The following is a 23765-nucleotide window of genomic DNA, read 5'->3' as shown; positions in this document are numbered from 1 at the left end:
CCGCCTGTCTCTGCCTCCCAAGTGCTGGGATTAAAGGCATGCGCCACCACCGCCCGGCTGAAAAGTGTACAATTTTAAAGACTCACCAGCATCACCAGTCTGCTGCCCACAGACACGGCATGGGAACAGACAGAACAGAAAGGAAGGCCCAGTGATGGAGCATTCGGCAGCCCACAGGCTTCTGGGGAAAGGTCCCCAGCTCATGGTCCACGGCCAGATCCAGCCACTGGAGTGGAACAGGAAGACAAAGCAGAAAGCAGTCCTCCATCCAGCTCCTGGCACAGACAGGTATCAACCAATGCAGGAGAGGCCAGGACCTAAAGGGAATTTTAGAACCTGGGGATCAGGAGAAAAGATTCAGAGCTGGGGTCACATGAAAAGTCATTGGCAAGACCAAAACCATGATTCATAGGGAAATTGGTGAACTGGGCTTCATTGGTGAATGAAACTTGCTCACTGTTGACAAGTTGGAAGGATGACAAGAGGGCACACAGGGAGGGGACATTTGCAGCACCCCCTTCTAAGGAGCTCCTAATCTACAGCATACTGAGAAGTCTCACAGCTGCAGAGCAAGCACAATGGATAAGTCAACTGGAAAATGGGCAGAGGGTGCAGAGAGCACTTCCCAGAGGAGGACAGAGGTTGGTGATGAGTGGAACACGAGAGATGTTAGGGCTGTGGGGAGTGCACGTCACTGTCAGCCACTAGAGTAGCTGACATGAGGTGACCATCAATATGGGCAGGGACTCAGAAGAGCTGTCCTCTCCAGTGCAAGGGATACAGAATGGGGCAGTTGTCACAGGACAGTGCTATTGTGTCTCCTAAAACCACATGCACAGCTGGCACCAAGCCCAGGATGTACACACATGAGGCACTTGTCCCAAAGGACAGACCCATCCTTACATAAAAACTACAAGATTGTTCCCATACTAGTCACTCTTCCTGCTGCTATGAAAATGTACCAGGTGAGACGCTGCTTACAGAAGGGTTTAATTTGGCTCACAGTTTGGGAGTACGATCCCATCATCGTGGAGAAGGCATGGTGACAGGAACAGAAGGCAGTTAGCTGGTCACAGGGCAGCCACAGTCAGGAGGCTGAGAGAGGTGAAGGCTGGGGCTAAGCTCACTTCTCCTTTTGTTTCAGTCTGAGACTCCTATACATGAAGTAGTATCACAATTACAGTGGGTTTTCCCATCTCAAGTAACACAACCTAGGAACTCCCTCAGTGGTATTTCCAGGGGTTTGTCTCTCAGGTGATTCTACAGGCTGTCAAGTTGTCAACCATTATAAACCACCATAGCCCAAGTGTTCCTCAAAAGACAAGCAGACGTCCACAGCTGTTGAGTCTTCAACCCACCTCCCTCCTCAGTGGGTCTATGCTCAGCATGCCTCGTACCAGTGAGCTCAGGCCAGGATTGTGATGAGACAGTGGGTCTCACTAAACCCACCTCCAAGTATAAGCAGTTCCACACACAGGTTGAGAGCCCTACAGAGCTTAGGAAAGAATCATCTCTGGACCAGAAACGTGGTCCCCAAGATCTCAGCACTGAGAAGCTGGCTGCTGTGGTCCTCTGCCCCTTTGTCTATGTCTTCTGTGCTTGGAGAACAGCCATGACCACACAGAACACAGACGCTCTGTCCTCTTCCCCGGGTCATGTCTGGCAGACCTATGTGAAATCCACTCCAGAACTGTGCAGCGATCCATCAACAGCCAGTCCCAGGGGTGCCCAGCCCACCCGGAGAGTCAAGCACTGTTGACTATGGAACAGGAGAGTGCCAAATCCCAGCATGAGAGCCTTCATATGTTGGCTGGGGTTGTCCCTGACCCTGCATCTTGGGCTGCTTCTGTAGACACAGTCACTATGGGAAACAAGGTTTACCAGACCAAGGGCCCCAGGCTTCACTGCACACCTGCAGGAATGGGCCAAACCCAAACAACCCATCTACCCATCTACCTGCAAAGTGGAGAAGCTGAGGTCTTCTGTTCATGGGTTCTGGTAAGGGTTTTGGTCTTTGGAAAGACTTTGTAGGACATGTATGTACAGATGCTGCCCTATTTCAAAGTTGAAAAGAGGAAGCCCAAGACACAGACCCACCCATCCAAACCACAGAGCAGCCCAGCATACTCTCACTCAGAGTCTCAAGACCTTGCACCAAAAAATAACAGAGACCTTGGGTACACAGAGCCACCTCCAGCCCAGAGAGGGGACAACCTCAGGATGTTTCAGTCCCTTCCTAAAATGCCTGGAGCCCCAAAGACCTGAACTGAGAGATACCCCTCCTCCTGTCTGGTTTGGGTATGGAGTGCTCCCTGCAAGAGGCTCATGCGTTAAAGTCCCCAGCTGGTGCTGGTGGCAATACTGAGCAGTCGTTGGATAATGAGAATGTCTGCTTCATCAGCAGTCAGTCCACTGAGATCTCCTATTGGGAAGCTCTATTAGGAAAGTAGTAAAAGCCTATGTGGAAGAAGTGGCTGAGTGAAGCGGATACCTTATCCCTGGACAGTCTGTCTCTGTCCTCTTTCTCCATTTCCTGGCAACCTTAAGGTAAGCAATCTCAGGGCCACACACTTCCCTCATGCTTCAACCTTTCTACAGACCTAGAAGCAATGGTGCCCCAGCCATGGGTGGGGCCTCTGAAGCATGAGCCAAAGAGAATCTTTCCTCTTTTATGTTGATTTTTCTTGGGTATTTTGTCACAGTGACAGAAACTAAAATGCCTGCCAAGACAAGCTACCTACTGGTATCCTTACAGCCATGCAGTTGGCCAGCCACAGCTGTACCTGCACCCCACAGCCAGGCCCCCTCCGACTCAAGCTCATTGCCCACAGGTGCCCAGGCTTCAGGCTTCATGATTTCTCCATCTTAAGAAAGAATCAGAGGACCCATCCAGTCCCCACATCCAGGCCCAGTGGTGTCTCCCTGTGGTCTATTCTGGGTTTTCTCTTTTCCTAGTTAGAGCCACAGACCTTGGCGTGGCACAAGAGGTAACATGCTCCTCTCGCCAATGTACATGGGGCTGGTCTCCTCAGCTTCCTGTGACACCCAGTGTGCCAAAAAGGCAGATGGAGAGGACATGGGAGCCAAAGCTGCCTGAGCCACCATGCTGGCCAGTGAGCACAGGGAAGCCTCATCCCACACATCTCTAAGTGGAGGTGACGGAAACAGCCTTAGGCTGAGGAAACAGCCCCATTTCTTCTGAAGAGACAAAGGACACAGAACTCCAAAGGTCCCTTGGAGTTCGCAGTGGTCTTCCTGGCCCTTGGGTAGCTCTTAGATGTTTCTTCAACCTCAGCCCAGTCGCTGGAATTCCAAAGTTGTTCCAGCTACTCAAAGCATCAAAAACTTATTGAGACTCCACACGGGCCTCAGAGATATGAAACACGTCGTGGTAAATATCGGATCCTTCAGAGTCCAGGAGGCTCTGTTCTGCCTCTTCCGGGTAGCGCTGGCATCCCCTGACCTGCGGCCATATCACATCAATGCCACCCTATTGCTGCATGGTCTGTACCTTTGCCTCACGTGCCCTTTGGTAAGGACCTGTACTGTTATGCTGGGTGGTCTGGACGCTCCAGAAGGCTCACTATCCCAGCTTGAACCCTACCTATAAAACCATTTGCTACAGAAAGAGACGATGTCGCAGGGCATCGTGGGGGTCCATGTGTAGTCTACCATCTTTATCTCTTACAACAAGGAGGTCACAGAACCGCCCTGGAAAGTGGACAGAACAGGCCTCATCATGCCTTGTGGAGGTGACACTGAAGCCAAGCTATGCCAGTTGATCCTGATTCTTGGCTACTATCCCTGCTCGTTCACTGTGGTACCAAGTAGAGCAGTACTGCTCTGAAATCTAGGGGTTCTAGGGCCATAGAACTAGTGTTCCTCACTGGGCTACGATTCTGACCATATTCCCCCAAACAGTTAATGGGGCTCCTCTATAAACACAGTGGCTCTGGCCAGATGCCTCTCGGGGTCAACAGGGGCATCTGTGGTGACACAGCCAGGCCAAGAAAAAGACTTGCCAAGCATCCACACACCCCAGTGCCCCACCCAGGCCACACCGTGGTAGCTGCCTCTTGGAATAAAAGCATCAGGTACAGGCCAGTCCAACTTTGACTTCACAGGGAAGGGAATACTACTGAGGCCAGAGGTGGAGGTGAAGGCAGATAACCTTCAGGGGCAACCCTGTTAGAAGAGACTTCTGTTACCTTCCATGGAAAGAGACTGACAAGTCTTTTAAAACCCTTTTGTGGTCATGTGCTTCTTGGATTGCCTTTTTTTTTTAAGGTTTATTTTTAATTATGTATGTAGGTTTTTGCAAGAAGGCATGTGCATGTGTGAGTTCATTCCCACAGTACAGTGCCAGAGACAACACTGGTCCTCTGGTGCTGGGGTTACAGGCAGGTGTGAACCACCTGATATGGGTCTAGGATGCAAACACTGGTCATACAGAGGAGCAGTACAGTCTCTTAACCATGGAACAATCTCTCCGGGCTCTGCTTGGCTTCTTGCTGTTCTTCTTTTGATCTATCAGATATTTGTTCCTGCTGAATGAAAAACCTGGCCTTCCAAAAGAAATGGATTAGGAGACTGCAAACAAAGACAGAAGACAAACAAACAGCACTGAAAGTTCTAGAACACAGGCAATGTCAGCCAGACTCTACTCCCTCGAAAGCACACAGATTCTTCCCCACTAGATGGCCAATTACAGCTGTGGGGTTCCTCTGAGAACCCTTTCCCAGGGATCCCCTCTCTGCTAAGCACAATAAAATATGGAGGTGGGTCAAATAGGAAGGGAAAACACAGGTCCTCTGCTATCCTGCTTCAGAGGAGGGGCCCAGGGGAGGTGAGCCTGCTGGACACTGGCACCCATCCATTCTGTCTCCCTCCACAGAACCTAGCCAGCAAGAAGAAAACACACTATACCTGCCAAGGCTGTCAGATGCTGCTGGCAGGGCAGTGGTTTTAGATCCTCGATTACTAGGGGGTAGCAGACCTGAGGGAGGATGGTCTTTCAGCTCCCTGGTAGCAGGACCCTTGCCAAGACTGTGACCTAAAAATTCCAGGAAGCCTCAGGGCCCTGGTGGAGTGGCTGCTCCAAGAATCTTTCTGCCCATACTCACAAGTTGGTGTGAGCACTGGCCTCGGGGGTGGCCCAGCCATGACTTCTGGAATCCAATGTCTTTTCCTTTTATTAAGACAGGGTCTCAGAAGTTCAGAATATCCAAGATACAATTCACAGACCACATGAAGCTCAAGAAGAAGGAAGACCACAATGTGGATACTTCTGTCCTTCTTAGAAGGGGGGTCAAAATACCCATGGGAGGAGATAGAGACAAAGTATAGAGCAGAGACTGAAGGAAAGGCCATCCAGTAACTGTCCCACCTGGAGATCCATCCCATATTCAATCACCAAACTGAGACACTATTTTGGATGCTAACAAGTGCTTGCCTGATATAGCTGTCTCCTGAAGCTCTGCCAATGCCTGACAAATACAGAGGCGGATGCTCACAGCCATCCATTGGACTGAGCACAGGGTCCCTAATGGAGGAGCCAGAGAAAGGACCCAAGGAGTTGAAGGAGTTTGCAGCCCCATAGGAGGAACAATACAAACCAACCAGTACCTCCAGAGCTCCCAGGAACTAAACCACCAACCAAAGAGTACACATGGTGGGACTCATGGCTCCAGCTGCATATGTAGCAGAGGATGGCCTAGTCAGTCATCAATGGGAGGAGAGGCCCTTGGTCTTGTGAAGACTCGATGCCCCAAGTGTAGGGGAATGCCAGGACAGGGAAGCAAGAGTGGTTGGGTTAGTGAGCAGGGGGAGTGGGAATGGGATGGAGAGTTTTCTGAGGGGAAATGAAGAAAGGGAATAAAATTTGAAATGTAAATAAAGAAAATATCTTTAAAAAAAAAAAAAAAGCCAGGCAGTGAAAAGCAGGGCAGTGGTGGCGCACGCCTTTAATCCCAGCACTTGGGAGGCAGATGCAGGCAGATTTCTGAGTTTGAGGCCAGCCTGGTCTACAGAGTGAGTTCCAGAACAGCCAGGGCTACAGAGAAACCCTGTCTCAAAAAAATAACAAACAAAAGACAGGGTCTCACCATGTAGTCCTAGCTGGCCTGAAACTTGATATAAGGACCAGCCTGGCTTCAAACTCAGAGATCTCTGCCATGTGTGTGCTGGGATTAAAGGTGTCCACTACCGTGTCTGTCCACCTTTCTTGCTGGTTGTGTTTGCACACTAGCTGTGGCCTTCTCCCCATCCCATGACAGGCATTAATGCCCAGTCACTGAGGCACAGGCAGGGCCTCAGGCTGCACACTCAGTGCCCCCAGCACTCTTTGCCTGCCTACTCTACTCTTTTGCCATCCTTGCCCGAGATGCTTGCCTCCAGCACTATTTTTAAATGCTCCCAGGCTGGGACTGGGGCTCAGTTAGTAGAATGCTCACATACCATTCAAGAAGCCCTGGGTTTCTCCTGCAATCCTAGTACTCAGGAGGCAGAAACAGGGAGACCACAAAAGTCTGAAGCTATATACTCAACTACATTGTGGGTTTGTCTAAGATGAGCTACAAGAGACCCTGTCACTAGAAAGAAAATGCATAGGTGACAAAGACCTATTATACTTTCAAGGGTCAAATCCCTTTTAATGACCAAGTGGCTCTTCTCCAGGGGGGAAAAACCAGCCAGAGGCCACACACTGACCACATCACCAGCTCAGGCCTGAGGCATACTGAGATGAGAGCTTCCAGGTGGGTGCCGTCCTCATCAGTGGATGCCACTGCAAGCTGGCAGCCCCTAAGGGTAATCCTCAAGTCTAGCAGGCTTAGAGCAGAATGCTCAGACCTCATCTGTGGTGAGGGAGGCTATATGGATGAACTTCAGAGTTTGACACCATAAGAAGACACAGACATGCAGGCAGAATGCCATGTGACCCCCTCAGGAGATGTGTCTGGACAGACACAAATAAAAGCTAGGAAAGGGATGGCCAGTGTGGAGATACGGGCTGATTGTTAATGAAGGTGGGGTTCTGTTTGCATCGAGGAAAACATTTTAAAATGAAAGTGTTATAGAGTCCCCATCTCTGCAGACACGGGAACCCAGAGAGCTATACACTTCAATAGGGAGAACTGTACACTACATGGATTGTATCAGTAAATCTTTGTGGGAATCCCATCTGGAAGGCAGATGCTTCACAGTGGGACAGGCCTGGGCTGCAGGCATGGCTCAACAGCTTCCTGGCCAGGTGGCTCTGGCCAGTATCCACACCTCTCTAAGGTCCAAATTTCTCTGACCATAAACCAAGGTTACAACTGTTTGCCTTACTCAGTTGTTTGGGGCTCTGGGAAGACGGGAAGGCACCACTCAAAGAGCAGCCCTGGCACTGTCAAAGGCATTGCAGCCCAGAGCCTTGTGGCTGATTTGCATCCATGCCACCTGAGCCAAACCCAGCTGTTCCCATCAGCTGGGACTAGATAGATGAGCCACTCGGTGCCCCAGAACCACCAGCAAGAAAATGCTCAGGAAAGTGTGCATGTGTGTGTGCGCGCGCGCGCACACACACACACACACACACACACACACACACACACACACACACATACAGCTGCTCCAGATCAGTGAGGGCTTTGAGGGTGAAGAGGGCAGTGACAGACCCTATTGTGGGGTCTCCAAGCTGGTACATCAGCTTGGCCAGTGCAGAGCTCAAGGCCCAGAGGAAGGCATCTACTGTGCAGGTCCTAGGCAGACTGCCTGCTGCTCCTATAAGTGGGAGGGCTGCTGTGCTACAGTGAGAATAGCACTACAAACTGATAGCTATCCATCCCAAGCAGAGGAGTCATGGGACCGGAGGCAGGAGCAGGGTGAGGCACTCAGAGTAACCCTGCTGGGGCTGGAGTATGGAGAAGAGCAGTTCCTGCCTTGGGACAATCTTGGAATTCTTCAAATTAGGGCCACTTCCCCAAAACACAAGAGTCATGAAAAGCTACATGTGCACAGAAAACCCCACAGACCCAAAGCTGAAGGGACAGAGAGTAGCAGTGGGAGACAGGGAACAAACTAGGTTCAGAGCCTGCAACTCCCACACCTATCTAAGGGAATGTTTGTCCTTATCAGTATTGTGGAGCAGCAGGTCTAGGGGGAGCCACACAGCACCTGGACACCAGGGGTGACACAAGGATACTCTATACCTAGTTCAGCATCCGACACACTGAGCACGGAGGCCGAGGGCATCCAGAGAGCCCAGCACTCTCAATGCAACCACACTGGGGTAGGAACTGCTGGTTTGGGCCTGTGATTTTTTAAAGACCACCTGTGCCCTCTTGTTGATGCTGAGGAATCATGAGCACATGGGCACCACTCACACGCATTCACCCCAGGTTTCTAAACAAAGAGTAACCACACTTGAGGGGAACTTGAGGAGAACATAAGGCTGATGCCAAGGGCGGTGAGCCTCATCCACTTTCCTCGATCTATGAAGCTTCGGAAACCAGCTAGGGTCCCATCCCTTACTGCCGCTATCACCCCACTGAGAAGCACCAAGGCAGACTCCACTTGGGGGCTCTGACTCCAGTTGTGCCATGGAGGAGCCTTCCGAGAAAGTTCCAGGAAGTTTATCCTTAGAAACCGAGATTGTCACTTTCGCTCATGGCCCAAATCCTTAATGGGAAACAGACACATCAACTAACTACCAGCGGGGGCCTGCTTTGAGTCCCATCCAAGGCAAAGGGCCGTGAAGAGACCAGGTCATAGAAATATCATAAAAATGGGTAGTTAACAGAAGCATATACCTAAAGTAGCTCTTGTGTGGTTGTAAACTGTCTGGTCTGGCTGGCTGGTTAGCGAGTTGGGAGGACCCAGCACTCCTGCCCCTTACTTTGTCAAAAACAACAACAAAGCCAAAGAACCAGTGACAGCAGGCACACGGAATATAATGTCTAGCTAAGTCAGTTTGTGGCATCAACACACAGGACTGACAGATGATCCCGACACCTGGAAAGCATCACAAAAGACTCAAAATAGCCATCACATCACGGACGTCCTTGCAATGGCAGAGCCAAGGTGTGCCCAGATCTCTCCACCTATGGAGCTAATCTCTCTTCTCAATCCCTAGACTTTGATCCAGCAACTGGAATCTTCCGCAGGAAAACAAAACACTTTGTTTTGCCTTGAAGATGTTTCCAGATTTCGAGCTCACATGACTGGCTTGCAAGTCTGAATGTATTAATAATAAGAAACACAGACTGCCCTGCCCGCACCAGATCCGAACTCCTAACAAACCACAGCCCACATCCCTGCCACCCCTGAAGCCGGTGCCTGGGTCCACTTACCAGAGTCAGAGATGTGGCACAGCTACTGTGGGGCTCTGGTGGCAGCTATCTTCAGGGCCTGCATTCAGGATCCCTGTGCCCGCTGCAGCACGTCTGGGTCCGCATCTCACTCACTTGAGCTGGCTCTCAGCTGGGAAGTCTCAAGTTCCAGGCGGCCTGGGATTCCCTTAACACAGACACTTAACCCTGCTGTGCCTGGGGGAAGGGGTTTGGACTGAGCTGTCTTCTGCGTTAGCACTCAAAGTCTGCTGCCCTCATAGGCTAAGCATCCGTCTGGCTTTCCTTCTTGCTCGATCCTCAGGAACTCGAACACGTGGCTAAGATTCAGGGAGGCGCGGCTCAAGAGTGGGTGGCTTCACAACGGCTGGCTCTCCTTTCCAGGGAAGCAAGGGGGTACGTACCTGCTGGCAGAGGTGAGAGGTCCTCAGAGGCAGGGGGTGCTGCACTTGTGTCTGCAGGAGATCCCTGAGCTGCAGGGGGGTATTCCTGGGAGAAGTAATGTTAACAACCCATCTCAAGCTCAATAAAGCAGTGGGGGACCCCAGCCTATCCCTCACTTCTTCACGAGGGCCTCAGCCTGCCCTTATACTTCCAGAGGCTGCAATATAGAAGCCGCATCCACCTGTGTCAAAGGAGATGAAACTACTGGCGGTTGACTACTGGTTGTGGGACAGAGGCCACAGCAGATTCCCTCTGAGCTGAGTGGCCCATTCTGCCTGCTTACAGCCTTGCTGGTGCTCATGAACTACTAGGGAAACTGAGTCAGCAGCTATAATTTACCTGGGTCACATATATCAGACTTCTGCCCCAGGTTAGGGCTGGGGTAAGAATGGAGCAAGCGGCACTCAGGCTACTGACCCTCAGCCACATCCCAGGGCAGAGCCATTCATATCTTCTACTGCCTTTCAAGTTCTCTTCTGTGAGCAATTACAGCTTTACAATCGGGAAGGGAAATGCCGGCCCTGGCTGTCCCCGTTGCTTCTTCAGGCTTCTTACAGCAGTTATTCCTCTGAAATTCCTTCCTTGTCTCCATGTTTCTGTCTTGAGCCTTATCTTCTGCTGGGGCTTTATTCCAAGCCCCTCCACCTGCCTGTAGCTCTCCGGAGGGCTTCAGCCTGGAGCACAGCAGACCTAAGCATCCAGGATGAGTCGGCTCTGAGAAGTCCACGCTCACAGGTACAGACGCAGACTGGGGAAGGCTTGCCAGAGCTGTAGCTGAGAACCCACATTTCCTTAACGCAGAAGCACTCTGCATTCCGGAAGCTTGTAAGGAAGTGACTGTGCTCACAGACAAAAACCCACCACCACCCAGGCAAAAGAAAAGATATGGGATGGGGCGGGGAGGGTCTGGGAAGCAGCAGAGCACACACTGTGGCGCGTAACCCACTCACTTGAATCTCCTGCTTCAGGCACCAACTGTTTGACATCAGCCCCCACTAAGGGCTGGAACAGCCAAGGCAAAAGCACACACACAAGATTTCCTCCATTGACGCACATGCACTGCTAGGTCCTCTGACATCTCTCTCCTCATGCTTTAGGTGAAATTTAGCATAAAATGGACTTGTTAAAGGTATAACCCCTGGCATTTAGCCCATCCAAAGTATTTTTGTCCCCTCCAGGATTCCATATCCTCTAAGCTCCTCCAACCCTGGCAGCAGACAATCTGTCCTCCATCCATGTGGGATGGCCTGTATAACTAACAGGCCACAGATGCAGTGGCCAGCTAGCTTCTGTCTGTCCGCAACAGGTTGTCAGGGCTACCTGTGTGTCATGGGCCAGTGCTCTGTCCCTTTACTCATGAGCCACACCAACATGTGATTATGTGCTGTTGGCATAGCTGACACCACCAGAATGCTTCCAGGTTTTGGTGCTTTGCAGAGCTCTGGCCTCCTGAAGTGCCCCCTCAGCCATGTGCTGCAACCCCCACGGCTCCAGCTCAAGCTGGCCTGCTCCCTCACACATTTCCAAATGCTCTCAGTCAACCAATACTTTCAAATCGTTGGCTCCTATGGGAATCCTCTGGCCCATGCTATCCCCAGCCCTAAGGAATGGATGGCAGGTGAACCCATACCCTCTGTGCACAATGTAAAGGCAGGATCGGGCAAGAAAACAGCCTTCCAGAGGCTGGGTTGTTCTGACACTCACAACATGGATCCTCAGGCTGAGAGGTTCACTATGGGACCCAAAGGTTCGTGTCCTTATCCTCGAGAGGCTGAGGCATTGCAGGATGTTATGGGAACCTCCCTCTCATCGGATGGGCAACCAAAGTTTGTGCAGAAAAGCACACGGAAACAGCCAGACCGGGGATGAGAAGACCTGGATAGCCAGTGACCTCATGTGGCATGACCTAAAGGTGAGCCCAAAAGGGCATCTTGATTACTCTTGTATTGCTGGGAAGAGACACCATAATCAAGTCAACTTATAAAAGAAAGTGTAATGGGGGCTTGCTTACAGTTTCAGTTGGTGAGTCCATGGCCATCATGAAGGAGAACTTGGCAAGAAGGAGACAGGCATGGTGCTGGAGAAGTAACTGAGAGCACACATCTGATCCACAAGGAGACAAAAAAAAAGAAATTGCACCTAGCATGAGCTTTTAGGACCTCAAAGCTCCAGTGACACACTTCCCCCAACAAGGCCACACCTCTTGATCCTTAATTAAACAGTCCACCAACTGGGAACCACACATTCCAATCTCTGAGCCTATGGAGGCCATTCTTATTCACCCAGCACAGGCTGTGAGAAGCAGCAGAACAAACACAGGTGGGCTCCATGCTGCCCACAGGGGCCCTGCTAAGGTGCACGTGCTCCATACAGACACTGGATTCCTGTCCAGGGGGGATGGTGGGCCCAGCTGGCACAGGCTGCCACATGAAAGTGGGACTTGCCATATTTCTCAGTGATACCACTGGCTGTTTCCTGCAAGGTCCACACTGTTGTCCACCTTCAGTGGCCACAATACTATCTCCCTCAGTGCCCGCACTGCCATTCCCAGAAGTGACCAGCTAGCTACTCTTCAATATCATGTGGCTGCCTCCCAGAGAGGGTGGCAGCAGGACCTGTGCCCCTTCCTGGGGAGGAGGGAAGCACAGAGGCAGGGGCCCTGCCCTTCTACCTCTAAGTCATCAGAGATTTTTGAAGAGAGCAAAACTAGGAGCCAAAAGGAACAATAGGTTGGGCCTCCTGGAACCCTGGCACACAGAGAGAAGCCCCCATTCATATACTCTGCTGTGGCCATGCCTAGGGATCCTATGGATCCAAGAGAACCAACTCCTTCTCCTCCAGTTCTGCAGGCTGGAATTCCTAAGTCCAAGTGTCAAGACAGCTCTGTCCACAGCTTACACAGAGCCTCCTTCCGGTTTCTGGGGAACCAATGTCCCTTGGCTTATGACTGGGTCACTCTAATCTTGCTTCTTTCTTGAGGTGGTTTCTCTCCAGTGCTGTCTCCAGCACCCCACTCCCCTTAGACATGCCCCAATCACAGGACTTAGGGCTGCCCAATCCATGTGACCTCCTGGTATCTTGGTCATGTCTACACAGACCATTTCCAGATGAAACCACATAGGTGAAGGCCCAGTGTCAGACCCACCCTCAACTTTTTCTCACTGTGACAAACACCTCGCTAAAAAATGTAAGGGTCTGTATGGGTTTCTTTTCTCATTGCTATGATCAAACATTATTGTGGCTCACAGTTCAAGATAGGGCCCATGGAGGGTAGGAGTGGTCTTACTACATTCAACGTTAGGAAACAGGAAAACAAATGCTGGCCCTTGGTCCCTCTCTCTTTCACTTGGTCCAAGGAATGACACTGTTCACAACAGGCAGTTCTTCCAGCCTTGGCTGATCTAATCTAGAGAATCCCAGGTGTGACCTCAGGCTCCACATGACTCTACATCCTGTCCAGTTGACCATCAACATTAACTATCACAGGAAGGGACGGCTTTTATGTCACGGCTTCAGTCCATCAGAGTGAAGCAGCGCCACTCACACCATGGTGTCCTGGAAGGGGAGGAAACATGGCGATGCTCTTGGACCACTCCTCCTGAATTCCCTTTCGTTAGGCCTATGCAACTCAGACTAACTTCTGATCCTCTGCTATTTTCCAAATGCTAGGATTACAGACATGGCCACCACAGCCTCTCATTCCATCCTGGTCTTCAGAGAAGGTCTTTGCCATTTAATTTATCCTCTCTGGCCCTGTCCTCACAAACACGTCCTAGAGGTATGCCTTCCTCATCTCCAGACAGACGTTGTGGAACAGGGGCCCATGTGGGCTGAGCTTTGCTCTGATTGGCCATTTAGGTAAGGACAGCAGTGTGTCCCTATTGCTGCAGAGGGAGGGCAGACTGCCAACTGGCTCATCTGCCTCTCTCTGGAACAAAGCCCATATTACCCCTTCCTCAACCCACAGCAGACCCCACCAGCAGGGAGCATTGCTGACCTCTTAGAAAAGGCACAGGGGGGAGAGGTGCAGAAAACTGTGACCCTAAAAATCAGGATGTGCCGGCTACCCTCAGAGGCCCCAGGCTCTCTCAGATGTTTTGCCCAAACAGCCTCCTCCCGAAACCCTACTTCAGCCTGAGACTTCCAGCCACTGTGCTTACCACTGTCTAAAAGCTGATTAACAGAGAACCCCTAACATTGTGGGCCACAATGATAACTGAATCAAGACTTTAATCTTGAGGATTTCTATCTTCTTATCCTAAACAATTTGGCAAAGATCAGAAGGCAACCCAACAGAAGAAGTGGAAGGATTCCATCTGGGTCTGGTCCTTCCTGGGGCTTCAGCAGGCAACACTCTTCCTCATAGAACATAGACTAAAAGGGGCTACCTCCAGAGCCAGGACTCTGGCCCCTGGTAAGGATCCTGCACATCCAACAGCTGAAATGTGACAACTGGGGATAGAGAAGTCAGCACAGGTGGACACTCCCTGCTGCATAACCATGGACATACCCAGGTAAGACTACTCACACGTGTGGGTCACGCCCACTTCCGGTTCCCTCCACTGCATTCAGGCTCTGACTCGCAGCCTTGACAACCACCAGTGCTGCAGAGTATGAAGATGGGCAGGCTTGACGGAGTCTGGAAGGAGGTCTGCAAAATGACGTGATGGTATGGCTCCCACACACACAGGCACGGCAGAGGCTTGAAAAGGTGCATGTCACATCCACAGCCTTCATGTGTCCCACCAGATGCTGATCAGTAAAGGGAAAGGAGAGGCTGCTGGTGGATGAGGGGCTGGCAGGCACCAGAGCAGGTCAGCCCAGTGTTTCCTTTGCCAGTGATGAGCTAAAGCTCCACCTGCCCACAGATGCAGGGAGAAAAGCTTTACTCCCCAATTCATCCAGAGAGGCCAACGCCAGCCTCAGTATGACCTGCCCAGATAGATAGATGAGGGGATTGGACAGTTCAATGCAGTGAGCATCAGTGGGCCCACGGGTCTCTATTGAGCCTACCTGGACTGTGTTGATTCCCTGGCTGCAGTGGATAATCTTCACTGTCAACTTGACTGGATTGAAAGTCAGCATGGAAACACCCCTGTTGATGTTTCTGGGAGGTAGTGACTTAGAAGATTTCACTGCAGAGGGAACATAGACCTCCAATAGGAGAGGCCCCCTGCCTAGAAAGCAGGCCTCTGGCTGGCCACGCTGATGGGAGACTGTGTTAATGGGTATGGGAAAACTTTTTAATTGTGACTGGGACCATTCCCTGGGCAGGGGACCCTAGATTGTGTTGTGTAAGGTGAAAAAAAAAAAAAAAGAGCCCAAGACTAGCATGTGTTTGTCATTCTCTGCTGAGGAATGTGACCAGTCACCTTCCAGTTCCTGCTGTCACACCTCCCCTACCATGATGAGCTGTAACCTCGAAATGGACATAAAAAACAAGCCCTTCCCTCTTTTAGTTGCTTTGGACAGCTACTTTCTCAAAGCAAGGAGAAAAGTAACACTGGACAGAGGGTGCCACGTTTGAGCAGGACTCTCATGGCATCCATGGCTCTGTGGCTGAGAGTGTGACAGCTACTTATGCTCAACTCAGCCTGGCTGGAAGCTACTGGCCATTGGCCCCATCTCTGCTCAGCTACCATTTCTCAATGACACAGCAAGATCAGCATTGCTTCTAGGTGTCACTTAGCCTAGCCTGGGTGACTCTGGGGATTTGGAGAGGCTGATCTGCCACAGGTCCTCCTGATCTACTTATCGAGCTGTACCTAGAAACCAGTACCAAATCCAGCAATTAAGTAAGGGCTTCCCAGGGCCATGGTTTCCAAAGAATGGGCAATCTCTCTGTGCTCCGGGCCTTCAGGGTATTCCGAAGGCCCAAGCTGGGTATTTCCTTGGTGTTCCCAGCCATGTCACCTCAAATCTCCACTAAAGAGGAAATGGATGCCGTGTGAATGTGAAGCTCCAACCTCCTTGACAGAACAGGGAGTCTAGTTTTCTTTTCCTCCTCTCTCTTTCCCCGTAACTACTGCACACAGACTCCTGGGTCCTTTCTACACTTTATACTACTAGCAGCAACACCTCTCCAGCTATGACAACTGGAACCATCATTAGACTCAGGCCAGAACTATCAGATCATCTTGTGCCCCTCACCTAAGAGCAAGGGCGGGTCTTTAGCCTTGGTCTCTCTCATTGACTTTATTAGCCAATAAACGACACTCAGAACTCTATGGCTTGGCTGGGGGTCAGAGGAAGTGCCCTCTGTCTGGGAGAAGCATAAGAAAACAAAGGACCTTGCAGGGCTTGCCGTAAACTCCAGTGAAGAGCAGAGTGTGGCTCGGTCCTGCACCCACACCCACTGGGATGAGATCATTCCTTAAAATTTCCCCCAAGGCAGGGAGAAGGCAGAGGCGGGAGCTGGGTACCCTCAGGGACTTCTGGAACTTCTGGCCTCCCAAGCTGCTGCTCCTCAAAGCTGCCACTCCCCAAGCTGTCCCCACCCCCACATAGAACTTAGCAGGCATGAGCAGCCTCTTTGACCCCTTGGACCAAAGAGATGCGTGCCCACTCAGCCTGAGTGGGAGCTAGTGGGCCTGTTTGTTCATACCCGGAGGTCTTCGCAGGGTGGCCAGAGAAGCAGGCCCAGAGAGCTTCTCAGCCTACATCTTAGCTGCCCCAGACAGAGAGTATAGACACTAAGAGAGGAACTTCATGGGCTCTGAGCAGACCAGCCCCGCTGAATAGGTGTGTTCTTGGTAGAAGCTCTGGAGATCTGGGCCCATTTCCTGAGACAGACTGATTTAGGATATACTAGTGTCCCACCACTCATGCACAGCTATGGCTCAGTGCATAATGCCCATCCAGCTCTAAGGCAAGTTCCATGTCACTAATCTGAGGCTTGGTGGCCAGAAAGGCCCTATGGTCATCGAATAGGATGTGTGCTGTCATCATCAGGCTCAGGACCTATGACCCAACATCTGCTTGACCCAACCCCTGTGGAAAAGCCCAGCAGGGCTGAACTCTCAGAAAGTCCTGACCTGAGAATTCTGGGGCTGGTCTAGACCTAGACCCTAGCTTCTATAGGTTTCAGGGACTCTTCTCCAACATGAGTGTCCAAACCATGACTAGCACCCTCACCCAGCATAAGAATGAAGCCATGTTCTACCACTGCCAGTGTTCTGGTGGGCATCCCCAAGGTTCTCTCAAGCACGTCAGTCACTAACAGCTGGAACCTGCTGGAAGCTGTTCCCATCCTTGAGCAGCAGCCTTAACGCTGGAGGAGATGGTGAACCCTGACACACCCACCAACCCAACCACACATGTCCCCAGCTCACTGCCCTGGCAAATTCCAGACATACTGCAGCCACAGCTATGCCAGGAATGGGAAGGCGGGGGTGATGGGGGACAGAGGAGGAAGCTGGCTGAACAGGTGGCCCACAGGGAGTTTCAAGTGATTCCTAATGCTGTAGCAACAGCTGCCCCCAGCCCTGAACTCAGCAATGCTGGGTAGGAGGAAGCAGACACAAAAGTCTGCCACAGAAAGGGGCTTTGAGAGCAGACGGGGGCCCCAGCCCGTGGCTGGAACATTGGTGGATTCGGCTCCCTTCCTACTGCTTTGGAAAGCATCAGCCCACCTGGCTTTGTAAGGTGACATCTCCTTGCTGCTTGCTAACTACTGGTCCAGCCTGTGCCAGCCCTCCTCAGAAGCTGTAAAATCCTTCTGAACCCTCTCCAAGGTTTATATGTGCAGCCAGGGTTTGGGGGTAGGGGAGGCATAAAAAAAAAACTGCCAAAACCAAACTGACCAGCAGAAACTGGACACTCCCATGCCAGGCTTGTGGCCTCAGTGGCAGATGGCCCACTCCTCAGCAGGCACATAAAGTGCATGATCATCTTGCCACCTCCACACATCCCTGTTGTTTCCCCAAGTGGTTTTTGGGCTGCAGGCTCTAAGAGAAACGAAGTCTTCCCAAAAATGAGGCTCAAAGAGGCCAGGAGGCAGAAGGCTCACACAAATGAGGCAGCTCAGCTCTGAGCCTCAGAGTTTCCTGGCATCTGTTCACTGGTGTTGCAATGGTGGGGGTGAAAGTCAGAAAAAAAATAGAAGGTTATTAAGTGGTTTTGCTCCTGAGCCACAGGGCCAACTGGGCACACAGACCATCTGCAAAACCGCTTCAGCTGACTAGCAGGAAGTGTCTGCCTGAGAATTAACCCCTCTAGGACCTGGTAGCATCTCGTGCAGAGTTTCCTGGGGATGGCAGCTGCGGGCACCTCTGCAGGGTGGGTGGCAGAGCAGAGCTAGAGGTGGTGGGACAGAGATTTGCACACTCTTCTGGCCTCTCTTCCTCTCTCTCCTCACCCAGATGTGAACAATGAACACACAGTTAGAGGTGTGGCACTGAAGACAGCACAGTTCCTAGCTCTGAGCCAGCTGTGACAGGGTTGACAGCAACCGGCCAGCCTCCTGGAACCAGGTGAGACTTGGACTTTGCCCATTTGCCTTATAGAAAAGCAGCCAGATTTAAGGCCACCTCAGACTTGGAAAGGGCCCTAGGGAGCCAGACAGGGCCTGAGGAGAGGGTGTCAGGGCCTGGGGAAAGGGATGGACCTGAAAACATCTGGCTGAAGCACAATTCCCAGCAAGGAAGGACTCCGAAGGACCCACCATAAACCCCAGGCATGAACAGCTCCTGTGCTGCTGTGTCTCAGCAGGTGGCATCCGAGGCAGCTGACAAGGGACCACCCTTCATCGATGCTGCTTCCTCTGCTCGAGGATGTAGTGAAGCACAGAACACAGGCATGGACAGTCCCCAGCAGAAGCTTCCTAAATGGCAGCTGCTGGAATCAAGGTGAGGGTCCAAACGCCAAGCTGCCTCTGAGGTAATTTTCTTTTACAGCTGAAGTGAAGGCTGCATGTGAGACATATCCACTGTGAGGGGGTAGGAGAGTGAGGGAGCAGCTCTTGTACCAAGCCAGCTATCAAATCAAGTGTCAAAGTCAACCAATGCTGGCATCTTAGAGAATGTACAGGAGGAGCCATGCCATATAGGCCACACAGGGCCAGAAGGGGATGGCATCTGCGGAGACAAGCCTTCCTAATGGCAGAACTCTGAGCCCCAGAGGCCCAGCCAGGTGTACAGCCCCACTGGGCAGAAGTGTTCCAACACTGTCAAGCCTAGCTTTACCCAAGTTGGCCTAAAGGGAGTGCTACAAGATGCCTCGTCATTGGCTCTACCTCTATCTCTCTATCTCTGCCTGTCTTTATGTCTGATTCTGATTCTTTTTGTTTGTTCTCTAAGTATTTGTTTGGTCTACCTGCCTACAGCTGCTGTTTTGTGTGTGAATTCACATGTATGTGTAGAATGTACGTATATGTGTATATGTGTTCATATGTATGTATAATATGTACATGTGTACTCACATGTATGTGTAGTATGTATGAGTATGTATATGGGACACCAGAGGTCAACACTGGGCATCTTCCTAACTCATTCTCCACCATATTCTTCTGAGACATGGTTTCTTACTAACCCTGGAACCCACTGATTCAGCTAGATGGCAGCCAGCAGGCTTTGAGGAGCCTTCTGCCTCTATTTCCCCAACTCACAGCTTACAGACACATGCTACCACGCCTGGGATTTAATATGGTTGCTGGAGACTAAACTCATGACCTTGTACAGAACACACTTTACTGACTGAGCCATTCCGCCAGAACCCTAAAAGTATTCTCTGTGGGGTTAATCTTACCCTGTCTTATCATTTGCAATCCAACCAGAGGATTTGCTTAGATCTTAAAAGCAATCTAAGGAAATACAGTGAGCACAAATCCAATGAGCAGTCACAGGCCTTCCTGACTATCCATGATACCACCACACACAAGGGACAAAGCATGAAACCACATCTAGTTCAGGAAGATTTTATAAAGGGCCAGTGAACCTACATGTCTCTGCAGACATACAGATGGGCAGCAACCTGAAGGAGGCTAGAGTCAGCAAGGGATGGACCAGTACCTGCCACAGCTAGGATTACTGGGATCCCAGTCCAAGGAGTGGACAGAAAGAACAGCGAGTACCCCAACTCTCCTGGTCAGGGGAGGCACTATTTGCCAAGTGACACTTGGGCCCAGGACCTCAGCTCCAGCTCCTTTGGAGCCCTTTATGGACAGAGGCCCCGCTGCACCTAGGGTTTGAAAGTATGGAATTGGGCAGTTTTCCTCCTCCCACTGTGCAGCACTGCTCTTCCTGGGGAACCTTGACCTTGGCTCACTTGCTTCCACAGCTGCAAGCATGGCCCATCCATCATCTCCTGTCTGCTGGGAATGATGATCTCAGATAAAACTCGGTGGGTATACACTGCCAGCAAGCCATCATCCATCCTATCCTCCTGGGTGCCAGATAGATGGTGACAGTCTCGTTTGACTCTAGAGGACAAGAAATCAAGATGGGTGGGTACTGCTGCTGCAGCCTCCAGGCTTCTACTGGTCAGCACCCCACCTTCTCCCTGCCCAGTGCTGGGCCCTCAGCCCTCCCCACTCCCGTTGCCACATTGACCTATACCCAGGCTGTGGACCAGGCCTGCTGTCTGCTAGAGGGGGCAGTGGTGGGCAGGCAGCTGCGGGAGCAAAGGGAGGGAGGTTGCATGGCAAGGCAGTGGGAACTATGGTACTTCTTTTTGATCCAATAGAAGGATATGTTAGCACTGTGGTGGTGGAGTGAGGTAGGAGATGGTGGGACATGGTGGGACATGGTCAAGGGACAACCTAGGGCAACAGAGCAGCAGTCAACATGCACCTATTTAGCATGTTTCTGTCCCAGGTTGCAGGAGCAGGGTAGGTAAAGGGTTGCTTTCTCTCTAAGGTATGAGGAAGTGGAGGGAGTAGCCTTGGCTGCAGGCCACTGGTGCCTGTGGCCTATGCTGCTGGGAGTACTCAGGTCTTCAGTGGCAGCTGTGCCTATAGTCTCCTACAGCACCTATGTGCCTACAGCTGCACGCATTTCACGACACTATGATTGTAAGCTACTTCATGTTTGTTAGACAGGTTCTTCCTCTGTAGATCAGGTGAGCCTCCAACGCACAATCCCTGTCTCCGTCTCCTGAGTGCTGGGATGACAGGCAGGCACCACCACACCTAGCTAAGGCTAGTTTAATGATAGTCTTTTATTTTAACATTTCCACTGACAGAATACAGGATCACAATAACATTTTGAATGTTGGTTTTTGAGCCAATAATTTATCTCTGAGAGTTACTGATACTCTAGATTTCATCTTTGGCAGTCACCTGGAATTTTCTGAAATTGTCTACATGAGTTGTGCACCTGTTCATTTCCTTCTGTGTACACCTGCACAGCAGGTGGCCTGCTTCTCACCACAGACTGACATCCATGTGCTGTAGTCCAGGTTTTCCTAAAAATTCTCAGTGAAATGAAGTTCTTTATGCTTCTAGAACATCTGGGTTTCTCTACTGTTTTAGTGAATGCTAAACTTTATTAAGTACAGTTTATGCTGAGACGGCTTAATGGCCTGTCCATATATTCTAACACTAATGCCATCCCACATCAGACCAGGGCACACCTGTACAATGAACACCATGTGGCTATGAGGAGTGCCTAGAAGGCTTGAGTTACTGTGTTCATCTGTGACTCAGATAATGAGTTAGGAAGCGTCATCAGGACACTGGAAACATAACACCTAGAACCCCTACAAGCACTCTCTACTTTGTGGGATTTGATTTGCTAACCTTGGCTGTGTCTTTTAACTGTGTCTGAGGAAGGACACTATAAATTTCTTTCTCTGCAAGTCAAAGATATACCTGCCTTTAAGTGTGGGGAGTGCCTTGTGTCCCACTTTCTGGAAGACAGAAAGGCTTGGAAATCCCCACCTCCTCCTCACCCCCATTCAGGTCTGGGAGAACACATTTCATCCCAAGGACCTTTTACTTGCTTTCCCATTCATGATCTCCCTCTGACAGGCTCACCTGCTGTGACGGCAGTTATCTGTGCTACTGTTCATCTGTTGTCTAACTGCAGAATCACCACTTGGTTCGCTGCTTAAATTCTCCACAAGTCCTTGAGCTCTGCAGAGCCAGCAGGGCTATTTTTAAGGCCTCCTGGGGTGGCTGCAGCATCTGCCTCTCCGGTCTGCTTCTGTTGTCTGCTGCTGCCTGGGGTTTTCATTGTGCTTCATTGCTTCTGTCTGCAAAAGTGCCTGTGGATAAAATCTGATATCCTCCTCCTCCCAAAAGGATTGGCACTCATTCCCACCAGGCTGCTGGGGACACAAGCAGTCTCAGCCATGCTGGCCGGCCTACTATCAGCAACTGAGACAATGCAAGTTAGCTAAGCCCTGTAAGCCAGGGTGTACCCTGCCAGAACCCATCCAAAGTAAAGGGGTCCACTGCGGGATGTATTCTTTGCTATCTGGTCCCAAAGCCTGCCCAACTAGCTTTAAGGGTGGTGAGGCCCAGTATATCCACTTAGCTGCCGCCTGATAGGCCACCTAGCCCAAGAGAAAAGTGACCCCAATCATCTCCAACTACCACGTGCCCCTTCCTCACCTAAGCCTCCCTTTCCTCAGGGCTTCTGGTGTCCCTATAGGGGCTTCACTATCACTGTGACACTCCCTGTGTCATGTTCCTTCTTTGGACTGGCTGGGTATTTTTGCTGGCTGTAATTATCTAAACCCTATTAGTTTGAAAGTAACACTTTCTCATGTCATAGTGACAGCTCCAAGGATTAAGGAAGGTCCCATTGTGTTTCCTGTTCTGCCTTCCTCATACTGCCTGTATCATGTGCTGTTTGGACAAAAGACATAGGTATCTTCTCTGCCAGGGCTTTGTTAGCCTGCCCAGAAGGATGCCACTCCACTATTTCCACATCTGGCATCTTGTTCGAGTCACAGGAGCCCCTGCAGTGCAGAGCTGCTAGCAAACAGCTTCTGTCCTGTGTGCCTAGTGAGCACAGAATAAGAGGCTGCTGCACAGCCAGGCACACAGCCCTTGTTTGTGGAGTTTCTCCCACCAGCAGTAATAAGGCAGGTAAGGCAGATTGCCTCATTACAGGTGTCAATTCAACCTGACAGCTTGACTGCTGGGGGTCGCCTGCTCCTCTCTGCCCTGGGGGCAGTGTAGTGCAGTCTGAAGGCAATCACAGGCTGGGGAAAGGTCATTCCTGTGCCAGCAGAGCTCTGGGATCTGGCCCTGTACCTGTGCTCCCTAGAAATCACTAGAACATCCTCCACGGAGACTGAATGAGCCACCATCTCACCTCATGGGATGCAACTGCTCACACTGTTCTCTCCACGGGATTGTCTAGTACACCATTGTGGTTTAAAAGGTATCTCAGTGCAATGAGGCTGACCCTCTTCCTGTTTATTGGGCATATGAAGATCTGGTGGATAGGTTTCAGTCTTTTGCCTTTTTGTTATTTTGGCAGAACAAAATGTCAGCAGTGAGTGAGTCATAGTCTCTCAGTGACCCGGAGGCCTCAGTAAGGCCTCTGCCCCTCAGATCCTCTTGAACTGTGGCACTGTCTTTACCACTAACAGACTCCAGCATACCTGCTGAGCTCATGCGCACTGAGGAATCTCTCCTGGGGGTTGGGGTCTCCTTTAACATTTATTTTTTAAAAGACAGGGACTTGGGCAGGTGAGGATGATGTAGAACTCCTGATCCTGCCTCCTTCTCCCAGGTGTTGGCACTGCAGGCTTGGGCCATCATGTGCACCTAAGCAGCACCTTCTAGTGTGAGCTCTGCCTGCTTTTCCTTTATGCCCAGTTCAAGTCACACTTGCCCAAGCCAAGGCCACAGAGTTCACCACCTAGTTTACTGCATCCCTCACCCTTGGCTCCTTGTGAAATCCCAATTGCCATGAGCTTCATTGTGAAACTTGGGTCCCTGTCCCAGCACCTTCAAATCCTCATGGTGGGTCTCTGTCCCAAAGTGTTCCATGCCATCTGCTGCTGCGTCACACACGGGTCTATCAAGACAGACAATTGTCA

At 51.0% G+C, this 23765-nt stretch overlaps 1 protein-coding gene across 4 annotated transcripts in view; it reads right to left on the bottom strand.

The window, feature by feature from the left end:
* The window catches only part of Znf469 (zinc finger protein 469), a 233920-nt gene extending 219466 nt beyond the window's left edge, over nucleotides 1–14454 (bottom strand). For 2 of the 4 annotated variants that reach the window (XM_031341654.1, XM_031341662.1), the window contains exons 1-2: nucleotides 14302–14454; nucleotides 11785–11876 (exon numbers count right to left, since the gene is read on the bottom strand). The gene's annotated coding sequence lies outside the window, so the exon portion shown is untranslated. Of the gene's footprint in view, nucleotides 1–9332; nucleotides 10021–11784; nucleotides 11877–14301 lie in introns of those variants that run through there. The other 2 variants (XM_031341656.1, XM_031341660.1) reach the window with 1 other exon arrangement.
* Nucleotides 14455–23765: the final 9311 nt, after the last annotated feature.

Source organism: Mastomys coucha, unplaced genomic scaffold (assembly GCF_008632895.1).
Source record: "Mastomys coucha isolate ucsf_1 unplaced genomic scaffold, UCSF_Mcou_1 pScaffold22, whole genome shotgun sequence".
NCBI classification, from domain to species: Eukaryota; Metazoa; Chordata; class Mammalia; order Rodentia; family Muridae; genus Mastomys; species Mastomys coucha.
The sequence above is the reverse complement of the archived record's forward strand: the minus strand, read 5'-3'. Positions and strand labels throughout refer to the sequence as shown.